Genomic DNA, 21,086 nt, shown 5'->3' with positions numbered 1-21,086 from the left:
CAGGCAGAGCAAACGATGGGGCCCAACTAACTAGATAGGAAAGGACAGAAAAGATGCTGGCTGCAATCCGCAAAAACCCTACCAAAAATGTCCCAACACGTCCGATAGGAAAAACGGCCCTGAAATCACTAGACTTCAAAATCCCTATATCAGCACTCCGATATATTCTGAAGACAGAGCAAAAGAGATTTAACCGATCAGGGACAAAAATGGAAATACAGCAAAGCCCCAGCCAGGACTGGCTGAACACAAAATTAAGCAAATCAGACAAAATCTAATGGAACAATAACAGAGCAAAACTTAGCTTTAGAAGACAGGAACTGAACTGGAGGCCAGAGCTCAGAGCAGAGAAATCACCAGCAACCCTACAGGGCGTCAGCTGCCTTAAATCCACTCAGAGATTCCGGATGTCCAATCGCAATCCACCTGTTCAGGTGACAGGTCTCTCCCATCCAAATCAGTTTCACGAACTCCCTTCACCAGCAGAGGGAGTTCATCGGACATCAAAGGTGAACGAGAAAATGAGCTCACAACAACTACCACTAATATCTCACATCATCCCATCAGCCAGAGCCATCGGACTACTACCACTAATATCCCACATCTTCCCGTCACAGCCACCAGACTACTACCCCTAATATCCCACATCATCCCGTCAGAGCCACCGGGCTACTACTCCTAATATCCCACATCATCCCATCAAAGCCACCAGACTACTACTCCTAATATCCCACATCATCCCGTCAGCCAGAGCCACTGGATTACTACACCTAATATCCCACATCATCCCATCAGCCAGAGCCACCGGACTACTACCACTAATATCCCACATCATCCCGTCAGCCTGGGGTCAGAACCAGAGCACTGAGTGGAATGGTCCTAGCTTCCATACCGGGGATCCCTTTAAGAGAGCCTGGGGTCAGAACCAGAGCGCTGAGTGGATATGCCCTGACTTCCATACCAATGATCCCTTTAATAGAAGCCTGGGGTGAGAATCAGAGCACTGAGCGATTTACCCTAACTTCCATACCGGAGATCCCTTTAAGAGAGGTCTGGGGTCAGTACCAAAGCGCAGTTTAGATTTGCCCTCCCTTCCATACCGGGGATCCCTTTAAGAGGGGCCTGGGGTCAGAATCAGAGCGCAGCGTGGATTTGCCCTCACTTCCATACCAGGGATCCCTTTAAGAGAGGTCTGGGGTCAGAACCAAAGCGCTGGATGGATTCGCCCTGACTTCCATACCATTGATCCATTTAATAGAAGCCTGGGGTCAGAATAAGAGCGCTGAGGGATTTGCCCTAACTTCTGTACTGGGGATCCCTTTAAGAGGGGCCTGGGGTCAGAACCAGAGCGCTTAGTGGAATTGCCCTAACTTCCATACCAATGATCCCTTTAAGAGACCCTGGGGTCAGAACCACAGAGCTGAGTGGAACGGTTCTTACTTCCATACCGGGGATCCCTTTAAGAGAGGCCTGGGGTCAGAATCAGAGCACTTAGTGGAATTGCCCTAACTTCTGTACCAATGATCCCTTTAAGAGACCCTGGGGTCAGAACCACAGCGCTGAGTGGAACGATCGGTCCTAACTTCATAGCGGGTATCCCTTTAAGAGAAGCCTGGGGTCAAACCAAAGCTCTGGATGGATTTGCCCTTACTTCCATACTAATGATCCCTTTAAGAGGGAAGATGTGCCTATGGGATGGAGGATGTGTGATGGGTATATGGGCAGGGAGGGGGGATTCATTTCTGCCATGTGCTCTCTGCTCGTTTCTGGGGGCAGACAATGGCTGGGAGCTTATGTTCCCGGGGATGCCAGATTTATCCCACCATGTCAGTGTCTGCTGAGGTGTTGTCGTGGGATGGGAAAACTGTTGCTCATGACAGCCAATCACAGCTTAGCTTCTTTTAAACAGCTCTGGTGAAATGAAAGATACTTAGTGATTGGTTGCAAGGAAAACTGTTGCTCGTAGCAACCAATCACAGCTCAGCATCTTTTAAACAGCTCTGGTGAAATGAAAAATGCTTTGTGATTGGTTGGTGATACACACATACATTCAATTTTATATATATAGATTTATCTATGTATATCCATTTAACTATTGTATGACTAAGCATATCATATATTCAGTTCCCACATGCTTTATGCATCCATTAGCCCTCTGTGTCTGTACTGTTACACACTTAACATTATGGCTGGTCCATACAATCAGAGCAACTGTTACCACCCACCTTTCGTGTCTACCTCTTTCCTCATAGACTGTAAGCTTGCGAGCAGGGCCCTCACTCCTCTTGTTATTTGTTATAATCTACTGTATGTGATTATTGTTATGCTGTAATGTCTATTGTCTGTACAAATCCCCTCTGAAATGTAAAGTGCTGCGGAATATGTCGGCGCTATAAAAATAAAATTTATTATTATTATTATTATTATACCGGGAACATTTGTGCCAGCCATATTGTATCAGCCTGCTAGCTATAAAGAAGTTGTGTCATCATTGACATTCATGACACATCCACCCTTTCCCTTCTTCACCCTCTCCCACCGGCACCGCACTGCTCAATGCCGAGGCCACCGTCAGGGGAGAGGTGGCCGTGGAGGATGCATGGCTTTCTCTATCGACTTCTATGAGACTTCTGAAAACAGCTGGGTACACTTACAGGTTTCCCATAAATCTAGGATGAGGAAGCCCCTTTACAGGAGTCAATCTAATGTAGTTTATTATTATTACTATTTCTTGTAAAATACATTGTCATACAATGAATTTTTCCTCAGTTACAACCTAACACCTACCCACTGGAAAAGGACAAGGGATCTGTGTCCCTTTTTTAATTTACAGCTGAGGTGAATAATATGCAAATTGCCTCTTCAGAGAAAAAGAGGACCTCAACTCTATAGCGCCATCTGTTGGTAGTAGCGATCCAATTCAATTCAAAGAAGCTTTATTGGCAGGACTAAATACACATTAGCTTTGCCAAAGCAAGTGTACAGAAGGGAATGGGGATAGGGACTGTAGGAATGTTGGGTAGGGGCTGTAGGAAAGGTGGATGGGGGCAGATCCAGGATGGGGCTATAGAAGTCCATGGCATAGGGAAGGTGGATGGGGGGATGGGGAAGATCCAGGTTGGGAGCCATAGAAGTCCATGGCATAGGGAAGGTGAATGGGGGCATGGGGCAGATCCAGGGTGGGGGCCATAGAAGTCCATGGCATATCATAATTCTCTTTCTCGCAGTCTATGACATTCGCTCACATATTGCGCTGCTATCTCCACTGCTCTCTCTTCTTCCCCCAGCAGGAAATATGTTTTCTCTTCCTCCTTCATGGTGATGAAATCTGGGAAGAGATGTGAGAGTCTCCTGAAGTGAGTGTCTGTGGCGCCCCTGAGGCTTCAGTTGCCACAGAGGTACTGCACCTTCTCCTAAGGTGTAGTGCCCCACCATCCAGGTAAGGTGGGAACTCCTGACCACGCTGCACACCTGCATTCCACACACAGGATAGTTCAGTGGAGCCACCTAACAGCTTCAGGCTGGGGGTTAGCAGGGCACCCCTCGTGGGACCCTGCTTCGTAACACGAGATGTGCTGGGAGGTGGGTGGAGTTAGATGATATAAAAGAGAGGGAAAGTGTAGGATTTCAGGTCAGTCTAGGAGAGACCCAGAAGGGGTCAGTCTGGGGAGAGACCCAAAGAGAGCAGGCTGACAGCAGGTCAGCCTGAGAGGAGCTCAAGGCGGAGGAAGGCAGTCAGACAGGAGAGGCTGAGGACTGGTCTTAGTGGAACGAGCTTCTCAGGGAAGGAAGAGAAGGAGAAAGAGACGTAGACTGAAGACTACAGATTCCATAAGAGAGAGATAGAACAGATCGGAACGAAGGAGAAGGAGAACAGAGAGGAAGAGTGGGTTGGATAGGAACCCTGCCTATAGGTTCTCAGCGCAAAGGCCGAGGCCCGGTCCCTGAGGTTGATTGGATCTTTATATCCGGCAACAGACCCCGGAGGAGTAGTGAGCCGCTAACGCCTTACTCCCACCATAGACTTGGGACACAACAGCGAAACGGATAGAGAGCCGGGACTCAGGAGAGGAGTCCCCGAAGCAGGCTACAGCTGTCTGTCATACAAGTAAAGACTAGGAACATCTAGAGAGAGGCATTCCAGGGTAACTATGTATATATGTCCCGCTGCCACCAAAACGCGATGGACAGCGGACCCTGTGTCACCATTAGGGCACAATCCCACCACTGACACGGGTGTATCAGCGGACAGAGGGACACGACACACTGCCGGAACACGGCTATCACAGGCACAGTGGGGGCTTAGCTTGTTTATCCCACCACTGGCATCATGTGACAAAAATGCAGCAAGCTAACCTTGCTCTTACAATTTACCGCAGGGGGGTTATTTGGATGCCCCACCACTGCTAACAACCTTCCAAGAACTGCGGGGATTTATGTATATCCCACTTTCTCAGTTCCACTTTGGAATTCGCAGCTCTCCGGCGCCCCCCTTACCATCAGGTCAGTCAGGGAACTGCACCTAGGATAATTAGTCGCCGGACGGGCTGCTTGTTGTGGATGGGCCACTAGACTACTGCAGTAAGGGAATTATCAATGCTGTGGCCGCAGCCCCTCATTCAGCATGTAAGACCCGTCTGTACTGCCAGCTAGCTTAGCCAGCCGTGCACACCACGCTGCCACCAGCCACGCTTTACTTAATCAAAGAGTTAATTAAGAGGGTCCGTGACAAACCCCTGAAATCAGTAGCGATTATCTAAAAGAGGCGCATAGATCTCTGAAAGATCCTACAAGTCACAATCAACCCTTTAACGAGTCTTGTAATATGACTTAGGATAAAGAGGTGAGGAATTCACACTCTCCATTCATAGTATACATAGGACTGATGGAGGTAACTGTGTACAGAGCTCAGCTGTCTCCATCAGTTCCCTATGCTTTACATGGAGCTTCAGTGCACAATCTTGACTGCAGCACTGTTCAGATGGTGGTTTTGGGATCCCCGTGGTTGTAATCATGGTGGATCTGGTGGTGAGACCCTCAGCAATATCAACAAGTTATTACCGCCTATGCTGTGGTTAGGTAATAAGCTATGATTATAGAACATCCCCTAAAATGTTTAAGCATATTTTTGGTTTATGCGGTGTGGCTTTTAAAACCACCGCTTTCCTTTTATACTTGTTATAAAGTCATAAAGAAAACATTTATCATCATGTATTATGGAGTTGTTTGGTCATTGAAGGTACTTCACCAAAATTATATTTTTGTGGAAAATATGAGCAGTCGCCAGATGATCTCACCAGGTCATTTGCTGCTTTAAATAGATGATAGAGTAAAAAGTTGAGTAAATAACCTAGTTTCCTTCCACTGTTGGGCAGCCTTGTCATTACTAATTTCACTGACATATACTTTTAATGTTGGGCTCGTTGGTACTAAACATACCAATGTACCACTCTCCTGTAATAGTTTAATAAGATTCAGGCTTCTCTTTTCAGCATGTTCTCGTCCACAGGTTGTACTGACCTCGGCAAGCAAGGAGATATAGACTAAAGGGCCTGTCACACTAAGAGATATTGCTAGCGATATCGCTATGTCTGATACTTACCTACGACCGGCTCCCCCACTGGTTATCGCTGATCGCGCGAGAACGTCCTGGACCGTTTCTCGTCGTCAGCTTCCTGATGGGGCTTCCTGCTGTGATGACGAGCGACGCGTGGACGCGGGCGGGAGGACGCAGGATCACCTAGTGTGACAGGTAAGTAGCGACCCCCGACCCCTGCTATGTCGCTGGTGAGATCTGCCTGTGTGGCAGCTCACTAGCGACCACTTAGCGATGTACATCGCTAAGTGTGACAGTACCTTAAGGGCACAGGGAACATCAACATGTGTACAGTAGTAGAACTGTCTGGTGTATGGTAAATGTTTGACATGAAATCTTGATTGATTTGCTTATTTTAAAAGTTTTGGATTGTAGAGTGGTAATTTGTTGCAAACAAAGTCAAGCAGTATACAGTGGGGAAAAAAAGTATTTAGTCAGTCAGCAATAGTGCAAGTTCCACCACTTAAAAAGAACAGAGGCGTCTGTAATTTACATCATAGGTAGACCTCAACTATGGGAGACAAACTGAGAAAAAAAAATCCAGAAAATCACATTGTCTGTTTTTTTTTTCATTTTGCATATTTGCATATTATGGTGGAAAATAAGTATTTGGTCAGAAACAAAATTTCATCTCAATACTTTGTGATATATCCTTTGTTGGCAATGACAGAGGTCAAACGTTTTCTGTAAGTCTTCACAAGGTTGCCACACACTGTTGTTGGTATGTTGGCCCATTCCTCCATGCAGATCTCCTCTAGAGCAGTGATGTTTTTGGCTTTTCGCTTGGCAACACGGACTTTCAACTCCCTCCAAAGGTTTTCTATAGGGTTGAGATCTGGAGACTGGCTGAGCCACTCCAGGACCTTGAAATGCTTCTTACGAAGCCACTCCTTTGTTGCCCTGGCGGTGTGCTTTGGATCATTGTCATGTTGAAAGACCCAGCCACGTTTCATCTTCAATGCCCTTGCTGATGGAAGGAGGTTTGCACTCAAAATCTCACGATACATGGCCCCATTCATTCTTTCATGTACCCGGATCAGTCGTCCTGGCCCCTTTGCAGAGAAACAGCCCCAAAGCATGATGTTTCCACCACCATGCTTTACAGTAGGTATGGTGTTTGATGGATGCAACTCAGTATTCTTTTTCCTCCAAACACGACAAGTTGTGTTTCTACCAAACAGTTCCAGTTTGGTTTCATCAGACCATAGGACATTCTCCCAAAACTCCTCTGGATCATCCAAATGCTCTCTAGCAAACTTCAGACGGGCCCGGACATGTACAGGCTTAAGCAGTGGGACACGTCTGGCACTGCAGGATCTGAGTCCATGGTGGCGTAGTGTGTTACTTATGGTAGGCCTTGTTACATTGGTCCCAGCTCTCTGCAGTTCATTCACTAGGTCCCCCCGCGTGGTTCTGGGATTTTTGCTCACCGTTCTTGTGATCATTCCGACCCCACGGGGTGGGATTTTGCGTGGAGCACCAGATCGAGGGAGATTATCAGTGGTCTTGTATGTCTTCCATTTTCTAATTATTGCTCCAACAGTTGATTTCTTCACTCCAAGCTGGTTGGCTATTGCAGATTCAGTCTTCCCAGCCTGGTGCAGGGCTACAATTTTGTTTCTGGTGTCCTTTGACAGCTCTTTGGTCTTCACCATAGTGGAGTTTGGAGTCAGACTGTTTGAGGGTGTGCACAGGTGTCTTTTTATACTGATAACAAGTTTAAACAGGTGCCATTACTACAGGTAATGAGTGGAGGAAAGAGGAGACTCTTAAAGAAGAAGTTACAGGTCTGTGAGAGCCAGAAATCTTGATTGCTTGTTTCTGACCAAATACTTATTTTCCACCATAATATGCAAATAAAATGAAACAAAAACAGACAATGTGATTTTCTGGATTTTTTTTTCTCAGTTTGTCTCCCATAGTTGAGGTCTACCTATGATGTAAATTACAGACGCCTCTCATCTTTTTAAGTGGTGGAACTTGCACTATTGCTGACTGACTAAATACTTTTTTTCCCCACTGTATATGTATATATATATATATATTTACAGTCATATGTTAAAGTTTGGGCACCCCTATTAATGTTAACCTTTTTTCTTTAGAACAATTTTGGTTTTTGCAACAGCCATTTCAGTTTCATATATCTAATAACTGATGGACTCAGTTATATTTCTGGATTCAAATGAGGTTTATTGTACTAACAGAAAATGTGCAATATGCATTTAAACAAAATTTGACCGGTACAAAAGTATGGGCACCTCAACATAAAAGTGACATTAATAGTTCGTAGATCCTCCTTTTGCAAAAATAACAGCCTCTAGTCGCTTCCTGTAGCTATTAATGAGTTCCTGGATCCTGGATGAAGGTATTTGTGACCATTTCTGCTTACAAAACAATTCCAGTTCAGTTAAGTTTGATGGTCGCCGAGCATGGACAGTCCGCTTCAAATCATCCCACAGATGTTCAATGATATTCAGGTCTGGGGACTGGGATGGCCATTCCAGAACATTGTAATTGTTCCTCTGCTTGAATGCCTGAGTAGATTTGGAGGGGTGTTTTGGATCATTGTCTTGCTGAAATATCCATCCCCTGCGTAACTTCAACTTCGTCACTGATTCTTGCACATTATTGTCAAGAATCTGCTGATACTGAGTTGAATCCATGTGACCCTCAACTTTAACAAGATTTCCGGTGCCGGCATTGGCCACACAGCCCCAAAGCATGATGGAACCTCCACCAAATTTTACTGTGGGTAGCAAGTGTTTTTCTTGGAATGCTGTGTTTTTTAGCCTTCATGCATAACGCCTTTTTGTATGACCAAACAACTCAATCTTTGTTTCATGAGTCCACAGGACCTTCTTCCAAAATGTAACTGGCTTGTCCAAATGTGCTTTTGCATACCTCAGGCAACTCTGTTTGAGGCGTGCTTGCAGAAACGGCTTCTTTCGCATCACTCTCCCATACAGCTTCTCCTTGTGCAAAGTGTGCTGTATTGTTGACCGATGCACAGTGACACCATCTGCAGCAAGATGATGCTGCAGGTCTTTGGAGGTGGTCTGTGGATTGTCCTTGACTGTTCTCACCATTCTTCTTCTCTGCCTTTCTGATATTTTTCTTGGCCTGCCACTTCTGGGCTTAACAAGAACTGTACCTGTGTTCTTCCATTTCCTTACTATGTTCCTCACAGTGGAAACTGACAGGTTAAATCTCTGAGACAACTTTTTGTATCCTTCCCCTGAAAAGCTATGTTGAATAATCTTTGTCTTCAGATCATTTGAGAGTTGTTTTGAGGAGCCCATGATGCCACTCTTCATAGGAGAATCAAATAGGACACCTACTTGCAAGTGGCCACCTTAAATTCCTTTTCTCATGATTTGATACACCTGGCTATGAAGTTCAAAGCTCAATGAGGTTACAAAACCAATTTAGTGCTTCAGGAACTCAGTAAAAAGTAGTTAGGAGTGTTCAAATCAAGAAAATGATAAGGGGCCCATACTTTTGCACCGGTCAAATTTTGTTTAAATGCAGATTGCACATTTTCTGTTAGTACAATAAACCTCATTTGAATCCAGAAATATAACTGAGTCCATCAGTTATTAGATATATGAAACTGAAATAGCTGTTGCAAAAACCAAAATTGTTATAAAGAAAAAAGATTAACATTAATAGGGGTGCCCAAACTTTAACATATGACTGTATATACGTATATGTATGTATATATAGTCCATCAAAATAGAAAGAAGCACACCATGTTGGTTTTCAATAAAGTGCTTTTTTAATAGCATGCTTGAAAAAGGTTCACACCCATTGAACCGAAACGTTGCTGCATGGGCACATAGCCATATGGGCTATTAAAAAAGCACTTTATTGAAAACTACTATGGTGTGCTGCTTTCTATTTTGATGGACTATTTTGAGGTTTGGTATGTACCTGGAGGGCCTGCACCCGAATCTTTTTTCTATTTTGTGCTGTTTTTTCAATTTTTTCTATGTATGTATATATACGAGGGGCGCCTGAAAACTTCGAGGCCCACCCATGAAATCATTTTTGCATGGTCTTGTTTTGCAATGCAATATGTTATTTAGTTAGTTGAATGGTCTCATGAGCAATCTGGATTTATTTTGATTTTTTTTGTTTCCGTTACAGCATTTTAAAGTTGGGTCGCAAGGCTGAAATATGGAAATGGAGAAGTTGGCAAAGTTCACACATTGGCTGCTGCAATTCACTCCTGTGGTTTCCAACTGCTTCAGCACCCACCCTATTCCCCTGAATTGTGTTGAAGCATGTGGTAGTGTGTGGCGCATTTTGTGTGTGTGTTCATATCCCCGTGTTTGTGTTGAGTATCCCATGTCAGGGCCCCACCTTAGCAACTGTACGGTATATACTCTTTGGCGCCATCGCTCTCATTCTTTCAGTCCCCCTTGTTCACATCTGGCAGCTGTCAATTTGCCTCCAACACTTTTCCTTTCACTTTTTCCCCATTATGTAGATAGGAGCAAAATTGTTTGGTGAATTGGAATGCGAGGGGTTAAAATTTCACCTCACAACATAGCCTATGACGCTCTCAGGGTCCTGACGTGTGACTGTGCCAAATTTTATGGCTGTAGCTGCGACGGTGCAGATGCCAATCCTGGACATACACACATACATACATACATACACTTTTTCCACAATATGTACCTAGGGGCAAAACTGTTTGGTGAATTGGAACGAGCGGGGTTAAAATTTCGCCTCACAACATAGCCTATGACGCTCTTGGGGTCCAGACGTGTGACTTCGCCAAATTTTGTGTCTATAGGTACGACGGTGCAGATGCCAATACATACACTTTTTCCCCATTATGTAGATAGGGGCAAAATTGTTTGGTGAATTGGAATGCGCGGGGTTAAAATTTCACCTCACAACATAGCCTATGATGCTCTCAGGGTCCTGACGTGTGACTGTGCCAAATTTTATGGCTGTAGCTGCGACGGTGCAGATGCCAATCCTGGACATACACACATACATACATACACTTTTTCCACAATATGTACCTAGGGGCAAAATTGTTTGGTGAATTGGAACGAGCGGGGTTAAAATTTCGCCTCACAACATAGCCTATGACGCTCTTGGGGTCCAGACGTGTGACTGTGCCAAATTTTGTGTCTATAGGTACGACGGTGCAGATGCCAATACATACACTTTTTCCCCATTATGTAGATAGGGGCAAAATTTTTTGGTGAATTGGAACGCGCGGGGTTAAAATTTCACCTCACAACATAGCCTATGATGCTCTCAGGGTCCTGATGTGTGACTGTGCATAATTTTATGGCTGTAGCTGCGACGGTGCAGATGCCAATACATACATACACTTTTTCCACAATATGTACCTGTGGACAAAATTGTTTGGTGAATTGGAATGAGCAGGGTTAAAATTTCGCCTCACAACATAGCCTATGACGCTCTTGGGGTCCAGACATGTGACTGTGCAAAATTTTGTGGATGTAGGTACGACGGTGCAGATGCCAATACATACACTTTTTCCCCATTATGTAGATAGGGGCAAAATTGTTTGGTGAATTGGAACGCGCGGGGTTAAAATTTCACCTCACAACATAGCCTATGACGCTCTCAGGGTCCTGACGTGTGACTGTGCCAAATTTTATAGCTGTAGGTACGACGGTGCGGATGCCAATACATACATACACTTTTTCCACAATATGTACCTATGGGCAAAATTGTTTGGTGAATTGGAACGCGCGGGGTTAAAATTTTGCCTCACAACCTAGCCTATGACGCTCTCGGGGTCCAGTCGTGTGACTGTGCCAAATTTTGTGGCTGTAGGTACGACGGTGCAGATGCCAATACATACACTTTTTCCCCATTATGTAGATAGGGGCAAAATTGTTTGGTGAATTAGAACGAGCGGGGTTAAAATTTCGCCTCCCAACATAGCCTATGACGCTCTTGGGGTCCAGACATGTGACTGTGCAAAATTTTGTGGCTGTAGGTACGACGGTGCAGATGCCAATACATACACTTTTTCCCCATTATGTAGATAGGGGCAAAATTGTTTGGTGAATTGGAATGCGCGGGGTTAAAATTTTGCCTCACAACATAGCCTATGACGCTCTCGGGATCCAGACGTGTGACTGTGCAAAATTTTGTGGATGTAGCTGCGACGGTGCGGATGCCAATCCTGAACATACATACATACATACATACACACCCACATTGAGCTTTATATATTAGACTAGCTATATTAGTAACCAACTGTGTTTAGTTATATCAAATTATAATGATTATATTGCACATAAAAACCGTGCATCTAATCCTATCCTGTGTGATACTGACTGCTGAGCTGTGTATCTAATACTATTCTGTGTGATACTGTGTGCTGAGCTGTGTATCTAATCCTATCCTGTCTGCTGAGCCGTGTATCTATTCCTATCCTGTGTGATACTGACTGCTGAGCTGTGTATCTGATCCTCTCCTGTGTGATACTGCTGAGCCGTGTATCTAATCCTATCCTGTGTGATACTGACTGCTGAGCTGTGTATCCAATACTATCCTGTGTGATACTGACTGCTGAGCTGTGTATCTAATGCTCTCCTGTGTGATACTGACTGCTGAGCTGTGTATCTAATCCTCTCCTGTGTGATACTGACTGCTGAGCTGTGTATCTGATCCTCTCCTGTGTGATACTGACTGCTGAGCCGTGTATCTAATCCTATCCTGTGTGATACTGACTGCTGAGCTGTGTATCCAATACTATCCTGTGTGATACTGACTGCTGAGCTGTGTATCTAATGCTCTCCTGTGTGATACTGACTGCTGAGCTGTGTATCTAATCCTCTCCTGGGTGATACTGACTGATGAGCTGTGTATCTAATCCTATCCTGTGTAATACTGTGTGCTGAGCTGTGTATCTAATGCTCTCCTGTGTGATACTGACTGCTGAGCTGTGTATCTAAATCCTATCCTGTGTGATACTGACTGCTGAGCCATGTATCTAATCCTCTCCTGTGTGATACTTACTGCTGAGCTGTGTATCTAATCCTATCCTGTGTGATACTGACTGCTGAGCCATGTATCTAATCCTCTCCTGTGTGATACTTACTGCTGAGCTGTGTATCTAATCCTATCTTGTGTGATACTGACTGCTGAGCCATGTGTCTAATCCTCTCCTGTGTGATACTGTCTGCTGAGCTGTGTATCTAATCCTATCCTGTGTGATACTGACTGCTGAGCCGTGTATCTAATCCTATCCTGTGTGATACTGGGCTCCCTCTGCAGTCTGTGTCAGAGGGTGGTCTGTATTGGCACGGTAATAAATTGTGTTATTTCCAGCTTTACAGAAGGACGATAACACCATAGAAATGATAAGAATAATAGGCCTCAGTTACCACAACTGTCTACAAAGAAAACTGTTGCTGATAGCAACCAATCACAGCTCATATTTCATCTTTTAAACAGTTCTGGGACAGCGTGGCGAGTTTTGAGTGGCGACTTTTGTGTTTCGACTTTTATGTGGCGAGGTTGGTGTATGTGTGGTGAAATGTGTGCTGAGGGTGGTATATGTGTTGAAACATGTGGTAGTGTGTGGCGCATTTTGTGTGTGTGTTCATATCCCCGTCTGTGGTGAGTATCCCATGTCAGGGCCCCACCTTAGCAACTGTACGGTATATACTGTTTGGCGCCATCGCTCTCATTCTTTCAGTCCCCCTTGTTCACATCTGGCAGCTGTCAATTTGCCTCCAACACTTTTCCTTTCACTTTTTCCCCATTATGTAGACAGGGGCAAAATTATTTGGTGAATTGGAACATGCGGGGTTAAAATTTTGCCTCACAACATAGCCTATGACGCTCTCGGGGTCCAGACGTGTGACTGTGCAAAATTTTGTGGCTGTAGCTGCGACGGTGCGGATGCCAATCCCGGACATACACACATACATACATACATACACACACATACATACACACACACATACACACACACATACATACACACATACATACACATTGAGCTTTGCATTATATATTAGATTTGTTCATGTAAAAAGCCGATGCCATACGGACGTGTAAAATGGACATACGGATTGCGTGCAAATGTATTAAACAGACAAACAAATGACTTTATGCAAGAAATATTGTCAGTTTTTTCTAGACGTAAAACGGATGATTTTCCATATGCTCGTGTGAACTCAATTTTAGGCCAGGTTCAGACAAGCTTATGCAAAATCGTCCATTTTTCATTTAAAAAAAAACAGACTATTTTCGTTCACATGTCAGCTGTATGTAACCCATATTTTTTTTTTTATATCCATATGCAATCTGTATGCCTTTTCACATTCTTACATATATTTTTTACAGCTGTATGACATCAGAATGCAGGACTGGCATTGTTTTGGTGGTAGGGGCAAATTTGGTGTTTGCTTTTGGCTCCCATCCTTGATACAGGGGTCTGTGGGAACCCCATAATTTATACAGGGGAGCTGTGGAGCCATCATATTGTATATAGGGAACTGTGGGACACAGGTACGGGCTGGGGATAAAATTCAGCCCTGGCATTTGAAATCACACAGGCCCATATATTACTAATATTACCCTGGATGGAGGAAAGCAAGATTTACTACAAGACCAATATTTCTAATGATACCTCTGTTACAACTCTTAACAGTATGGGTGTCTTGAGAACACCAATTCTGTTACCAACATAGCAGACAAGGTGGCCCACCACCAGACAGGCCCTTCTGGCATTTGCCAGAATTTCCAGATTGCCAGTCCGGCCCTGGTGGGACATCACACTGTATATATGGGAGCTGTGGGTGCCAACATGCTGTGTATAAAGGGGCTCTTGTGGTATTAGTTGACATTATTAGTGTTTAGGGGCACTCAAGGCAGAATATTAAATGTTAGGTGGGCACTTAAGAGACATCAATACATTATAGGGCACTCACCCTGTCAGAGGTACTACACAAGAGGCATTATTACTCTCTAGGGACAAAAACGGTGAACACTTACTTTTTACGACACTCATAATTTCTAGGGGGCAATTTTACTATCTATACAATACAAAGTTGGCATTTTGATATGTAAGGGGCACAGTGTTGGGCATTACTATGTGGGGCAGTAAGAGGAGAACTGTTACCATGTCACACAGCAGGTACAATAACAGCATCAAATACAGGAGCAGAAGCTCAGAATAGGGGTGCCAGTAGGAATGGGAGTTTGTGTAGATTGGGAATAGATGTCAATAATGCTGTAAATGTGAGAAGTCCTATGTCTTTGTTGTAAACTCTACAGACACTCAGTGTGGGCCTGATGGAAAAGATGGGAAAAGTGAATGACTCCATGAGATACGTAGAGTGTCACTTGTAAGACACTGTCTATATAGGAACTGTGAGCTCTGTACATGATCTTCCGATCTGGTATCCACCACAATACGGTCACCATATAGCTGTATTACCAGTGTTGTTTTTTGTATATCATTTATAAAAAATCATTGTTCTTGGCAGCACATCACCCTGTGTGTATATAGGAGACGTGTTATAGAGCGATCTGTTAGTGATCATTCTATCCCCATCATTCTTTGATCATAGTCTAATGGCACTCATTTAATGATCTGAAATCAGCTTGTACCATAAATGTTTCTATGTGATGGAACAAATATGTTAGCATTTGGGGCCCTACTTTTAATTTTAATGCCCCACTTTGCTGAAAATCGGCCATGTCTGTGTGTACGCTGGTTGCCGGTACTGTTCATTATGTAGTTTTTTGTTTGTCTCTCTAGATCAGGGGTCCTCAAACTGTATCTCAGGAGCCACATGTGGCTCGCGGTCCCATGAATTGTGGCTGGTGACTGTCTGCCAGCTTGGTGCTTTAGCTCCAGGTCTAGCAAACAGGTAGGAAGAGTACATCTCAAAATGGATCTGGATTCACATATACTGTCTTGGGGTTTAGAGATGATTTAGGTATGGTACGTTGGAGGATGATACTACCTGCTAGATGAGGTTCTGGATGCAACAGTGTGTTGGGAGTTATTGATGGGAGAATACTGAATGGGGGTATTGTGGGAATCCCTGGATCTCAGTGTATTGCTTTGGAGTGATTTATGTGGAAAAGCTTTGGCTATGATTATACCTCTAATGGGGGCTTTGGTTGACACTACTTTGATAGGGGTGGGAGCTGGATGTGGCCCGTGACCCTCTCTCGGTGCTGAATGTGGCTCTCAAGGTCAGAAAGGTTGGGGACCACTGCTCTATACCCTCGCTGATCTGACCCTTCTAATAAATAAAATGAGATACTCATTTAGGAAACATTGTAAGCACATATCAATAAGGTGCATTGGGGCAGCTTTTCTTTCTCCAAAAACAGCACAGCAGATCATATTTGACTCCGTCTATCTGCCATATTCGGAATCTCCTGGGTAACCCTACTCCGATACTACTGGCAAACTCCCATGTTGGTCCTCCAACTTATTTGAATTCAGCTTAGTACATAACAAATAGCTTAGCTGCCAAGTCTCAAAGAAGTTAGAAAAGTTTTTTTACCGCGTAACTATATTTAATCTTGTTTTTACTTTATGTAACATAGAAAGTTCCTGATCTAAATAATGTATAGTTAATAGTGTTTTTGTTCTTGCTATGTATAAGAACATACTAGCCACAGAAAAGTATTGTGTTGGTGTCCTAAGATACATTGTATCAGAGACATCTATCGCTGGAGTGAATCGATGACATATGCAGCGTTCGTTTCCTTCAGCCTAACCCCTCTTAGTCAAACATGTAATGTGACACATACAAACACACGAGCACAATGCACTTCACCAGTCACTGTGACGTGTCCCATGAATCTTCTAGACTCTCCCAGAAGCGTCACAATCACATGACCCTGAAACCTGTGAAGTAAGAGAACACATCAAGGCTAGGAAAGAATGACTTGTAAAGCCACCTGCTGGTCTCCTGGTTAGAAGGCTTTACATAAACATCAGGAGCCCACACTGGCCAATCCATATAGTTTAGCATCTGGACAGAATGCAAAATACCACCCAAAATATCACATATGCCCTGGATCAGGTCATATAAACTACAACAACTGCCATTCTGTTAAGAATATATATATATACACACACACTCCGGGCACGATTCATTATTCCATTTTCACCTTTTTTGTCTAATTTTTTGCCGTTTTTCTTATAGTTAGCATTTTTTTCATATGTGTTTGCCTGTTTGAGTATTATTTTTTTCAGATGTTTCAGCTAATTGTGCCTTTTTAAAAAGTTGCTAAACTTTTGTGTAGGTAATGAGGGTCATCCCTCCAAAAAAACTTCATAAATTTTGCAACATTTTAGCGGAACACTCAACTTTTGGCTCTAAGGAGGAGCAAAAGGGTAAAAGATAAAAAATAAACAGCATTTTGGCTTTTGTACAAAATTCATGAAGCATTTTGAAGAATTTGGCGCAAAAAAATAACGTATGGAACAAGGCTAAAAAGAAGAGTGACCTAAAAAGAGGGTGAATGATGAACTGGACCCTCGGTGTCTAAGTAAAAATGCATTAAGCTCTGTTTGCAGTTGCCAAATGTACAGTGAGAGCTCCTGTTGCATATCAAAAACATAACCATAGACTTATTGACAAAAAAGACTAGAATGTATATGTTTTGCCTCGACTGAGGTGGTATGTATTCAATTGTGTGTTGGAAAGTAAAGTAAACTGTACTTTCTGTACAGTGGGTACAGGAGCAAATGCTAGAGTGATAGGCCTCAATGTATGCATCTGTGTATAACATACTGCACCAAGGGCATGGCTCAGTAGTTACAATAGTTCAACATATAAATGATCTCTTTGTTAAAGGTATTTGTGGCAAAAAAACTGAAAGAACAGGCTAGACTTGTCACACAGGCTTTCCCCGAGTTCAATTTATGACAAACATCTTGTAGATTGGGATTTTTTACATTAAGGAACACATGGCATTGTTGTGCTCTGGGAATTTTATCCATAAAGTTCTGTGAAATTTTGAATGGCCGAACTGCCTAGATTATTGGCCAAGTTCACACTTGGTCTACTGTGATTTTTTGCCAGTCTGAAAAGACAATGTCATTGTACATTTCTAATGTATAGTCACCAAATCTAATGTCCTCCATTCTGCTGCTGAATCTCTCTGTCAACACTGTGGTCTGAACCATGCCGCCGCAGCTGTTCATTCCCCCAGGATGGATATAACACTGCTTGTCTTAGCTGCCGCCCCATCTGTTCATTCCCCGAGGATGGACATAACACTGCTTGTCTTTGCTGCCACCCCATCTATACTTTGCCCACTATGGACACAACACTGCTTGTCTTTGCTGCCGCCCTATCTGTTCATTCCGCCAGGATGGACATAACACTGCTTGTCTTTGCTGACGCCCCATCTATACTTTGCCCCACTATGGACACAACACTGTTTGTCTTTGCTGCCGCCCTATCTGTTCATTCCGCCAGGATGGACATAACACTGCTTGTCATTGCTGATGCCCCATCTATACTTTGCCCCACTATGGACAGAACACTGCTTGTCTTTGCTGCCACCCTAGCTGTTGATTCCACCAGGATGGACATAACTCTGCTTGTCGTTGCTGCCGCCTCATCTATATGTGGCGCCCCTGAGGATTCAGTTGCCACAGAGGTACTGCACCTTCTCCTGAGGTGTGGTACCCCACCATCCAGGTAGGTTGGAGGCTCCTGACCATGCTTCAACACCTGCATCCCACACACACAGTAGTTCAGCAAAGCCACATTGCGGCTCCCTGCTTGGAGTGTAGCAGAGCACCTTTGGTGGCTCCCTGCTTGGAACACGAAACGTGCTGGGAGGCGGGTGGAGTTAGAATACATAAAAGAGCGGGAAGGTTTAGGAGTTTGGTCAGTCAGTCAGTTAGTCAGTCAGAGAGAAGATCCCTGGGAGAGGGATGGAGGAAGGAGGTGCTGCAGCAGATCTCAGTGACCTGGGTCTGCTGGCACAGGAAAGGAAAGAAGGAGAAAGACATTGAACAGAAACCTGATCTTCCATAAGAAGGAGAGACTAAAACGGAATGAAGGAGTAAAAGGGAACAGAGGACGTGGGTTAGGAGAGAACCCTGCCTAGAAGTTCTAAGCGCAAGGCCGGGGCCCGGTCCCCAAGGTTGTATGGATACTAATGATCCTACAGCAGATACCGGTGGAGTAGTGAGCTGTAAATGCACTACTCCCATCTCAGACTTGAGGGCACAACAGCAACTTGGATAGTGAGCCGGGACTCAGGAGTAAGGAGTCACCGAAGCAGGCTCCAGCTGTCTGCCGTACAAGTATAGTTCTTGGGAACACCTGTCAGGAGGAACTCCAGTGTAACTCAGTACTAGGAGTACTTCACACCAAAGGCGCTATAAGAGGAGACGTTCAGAAAGGCACATATGTTGGCGGAGTGTTGGAAGGGAGCATTCCATCTTGCCTAGAGGTTGACTGAGTTCCTGACCCGGAGGACACATGTGGCACCCCTGAGGCTCAGTCGCCACAGAGGTACTGCACCTTCTCCTAAGGTGTGGTGCCCCACCATCCAGGTAAGTTGGAGGCTCCTGACCACGCTCCAACACTCGCACCCCACACAATAGAGTAGTTCAGCACAACCACATTGCGGCTCCTTGCTTAGAGAGAAGCAGAGCACCTTTGGTGGTTCCCTGTTTGGAACACTAGATGTGCTGGGAGGTGGGTGGAGTTCAGAATATATATATTGAGAGGTATGGTTTAGGATGAGGGGTCAGTCTGACAGGAGGTCAGTGAGGAAGGAAGCCACTCGGGAGGAGTGGGGATCCCTGGAAGAAGGGATGGAGGAAGGAGTGCTGCAGCTGCCTCAGTGATCTGAGCCAGCTAGCACGGGAAAGGAAAGGAAAGAAGGAGGAGGTCGTAGACCTGAAGCCTGAGCTTCCATAGAAGGGAAAGGACAAGTACGGAACGTAGGAGTAACAGGGAAAACAGAGGACGTGGGTTAGAGGAAGAACCCTGCCTACAAGTTCTAAGCGCAAGGCCGGGGCCCAGTCCCCGAGGTAGTATGAACGCTAATGGTTGTGAAGCATACACCGGTGGAGTAGTGGGCTGTAAATGCACTACTCCCATCTAAGACTTGAGGGCACAACAGCAATACGGATAGAGAGCCGGGACTTGGGAGTAGAGAGTCCCCGAAGCAGGCTACAGCTGTCTGCCGTGCAAGTAGAGTTTTTGGGAACATCTGTCAGGAGGAACTCCAGAGTACCATGGTACTGGAGCTCTTCACACTTAAAGGCGCTATAGAGGAGACGTTCAGGAAAGGCACATAAGTTGGCGGAGTGCGGAAGGGAGCTTTCCATCTTGCCTGGAGGTTGACTGAGTCCCTGACCCGGAGGACACGGCACAGAAGCGGGCACTACAGACTGTGAGTAAAGCTTTGGAATTACATGCCCTGGTGTCCTCCATTCCTTCCTGCGTCCGTCCGCCTGACACTGCTGCATCCCCAGCGCCGGACACTACACCTTCTAAGTGTCCCCACATCTACACTGCCCTGGCACAACAGCCCTGCCTGTGGAGGGCTATACCATCCTTGCTGCACCACACCATCTGTCCCAGAGGATCTGTCTGCAGCGTTGGCTTAACACCTCCCTTGCCGAACACCACAGATAGCGTCACAAACTATGACATTTAACATCCACATCTTTCTATTACTTGGGCGCCCAGGGCCACGGTCCGGGTCACCGCTGCTGTGACACATCCCACTGATACCGGCCCGGCACCGAGTACCCCACAGCCCTGGGAGGGTGACCCACACAGCACGGAGGCAGGCACCTGTGTGTACTACAGACTGTGAGTAAAGCTTTGGAACTACATGCCCTGGTGTCCTCCAATTATTCCTGCGCTAACACACCCGACACCACTACATCGGGGTACCAGCTTCTACACCGCCTGTGCCTCTCCTCTACCCCTACATCTACACTGCCCTGGGACTACAGCTCCGCCTGTGGGGAGCTTTGCCATCTTGGCTGCAACACACCAGCAGTCTCAGAGGATCTGCATGCAGCTTCGGCTTAATATCTCACTTGCCGAACACCACAGGTGACGTCACAAACTATTCATTTAATCAACAACATTCCACCATTCAATTCCCTCCCCATTACTTGGGCGCCCAGGGCCACGGACCGGGTCACCGCTGCTGTGACACATCCTGATGACACCGGCCCGGTACCGAGTACCTCACAGCCCTGGGAGGACGACCCATATACTTTGCCCCAGGCAGGACACAACACTGCTTGTCTTTGCTGCCGCCCTATCTGTTCATTCGGCCAGGATGGACATAATTCTGCTTGTCTTTGTTGCCACCTCATCTATACTTTGCCCCACTATGGACACAACACTGCTTGTCTTTGCTGCCGCCCTATCTTTTCATTACGCCAGGAAGGACATAACTCTGCTTTTCATTGCTGCCACCTCATCTACACTTTGTCCCAGGATGGACACAACACTGCTTGTCT

This window comes from Dendrobates tinctorius, unplaced genomic scaffold, assembly GCF_039654945.1.
Source record: "Dendrobates tinctorius isolate UK_male_01 unplaced genomic scaffold, ASM3965494v1 ptg000043l, whole genome shotgun sequence".
Taxonomy (NCBI): Eukaryota; Metazoa; Chordata; class Amphibia; order Anura; family Dendrobatidae; genus Dendrobates; species Dendrobates tinctorius.
Note: the sequence above shows the minus strand (reverse complement) of the source record.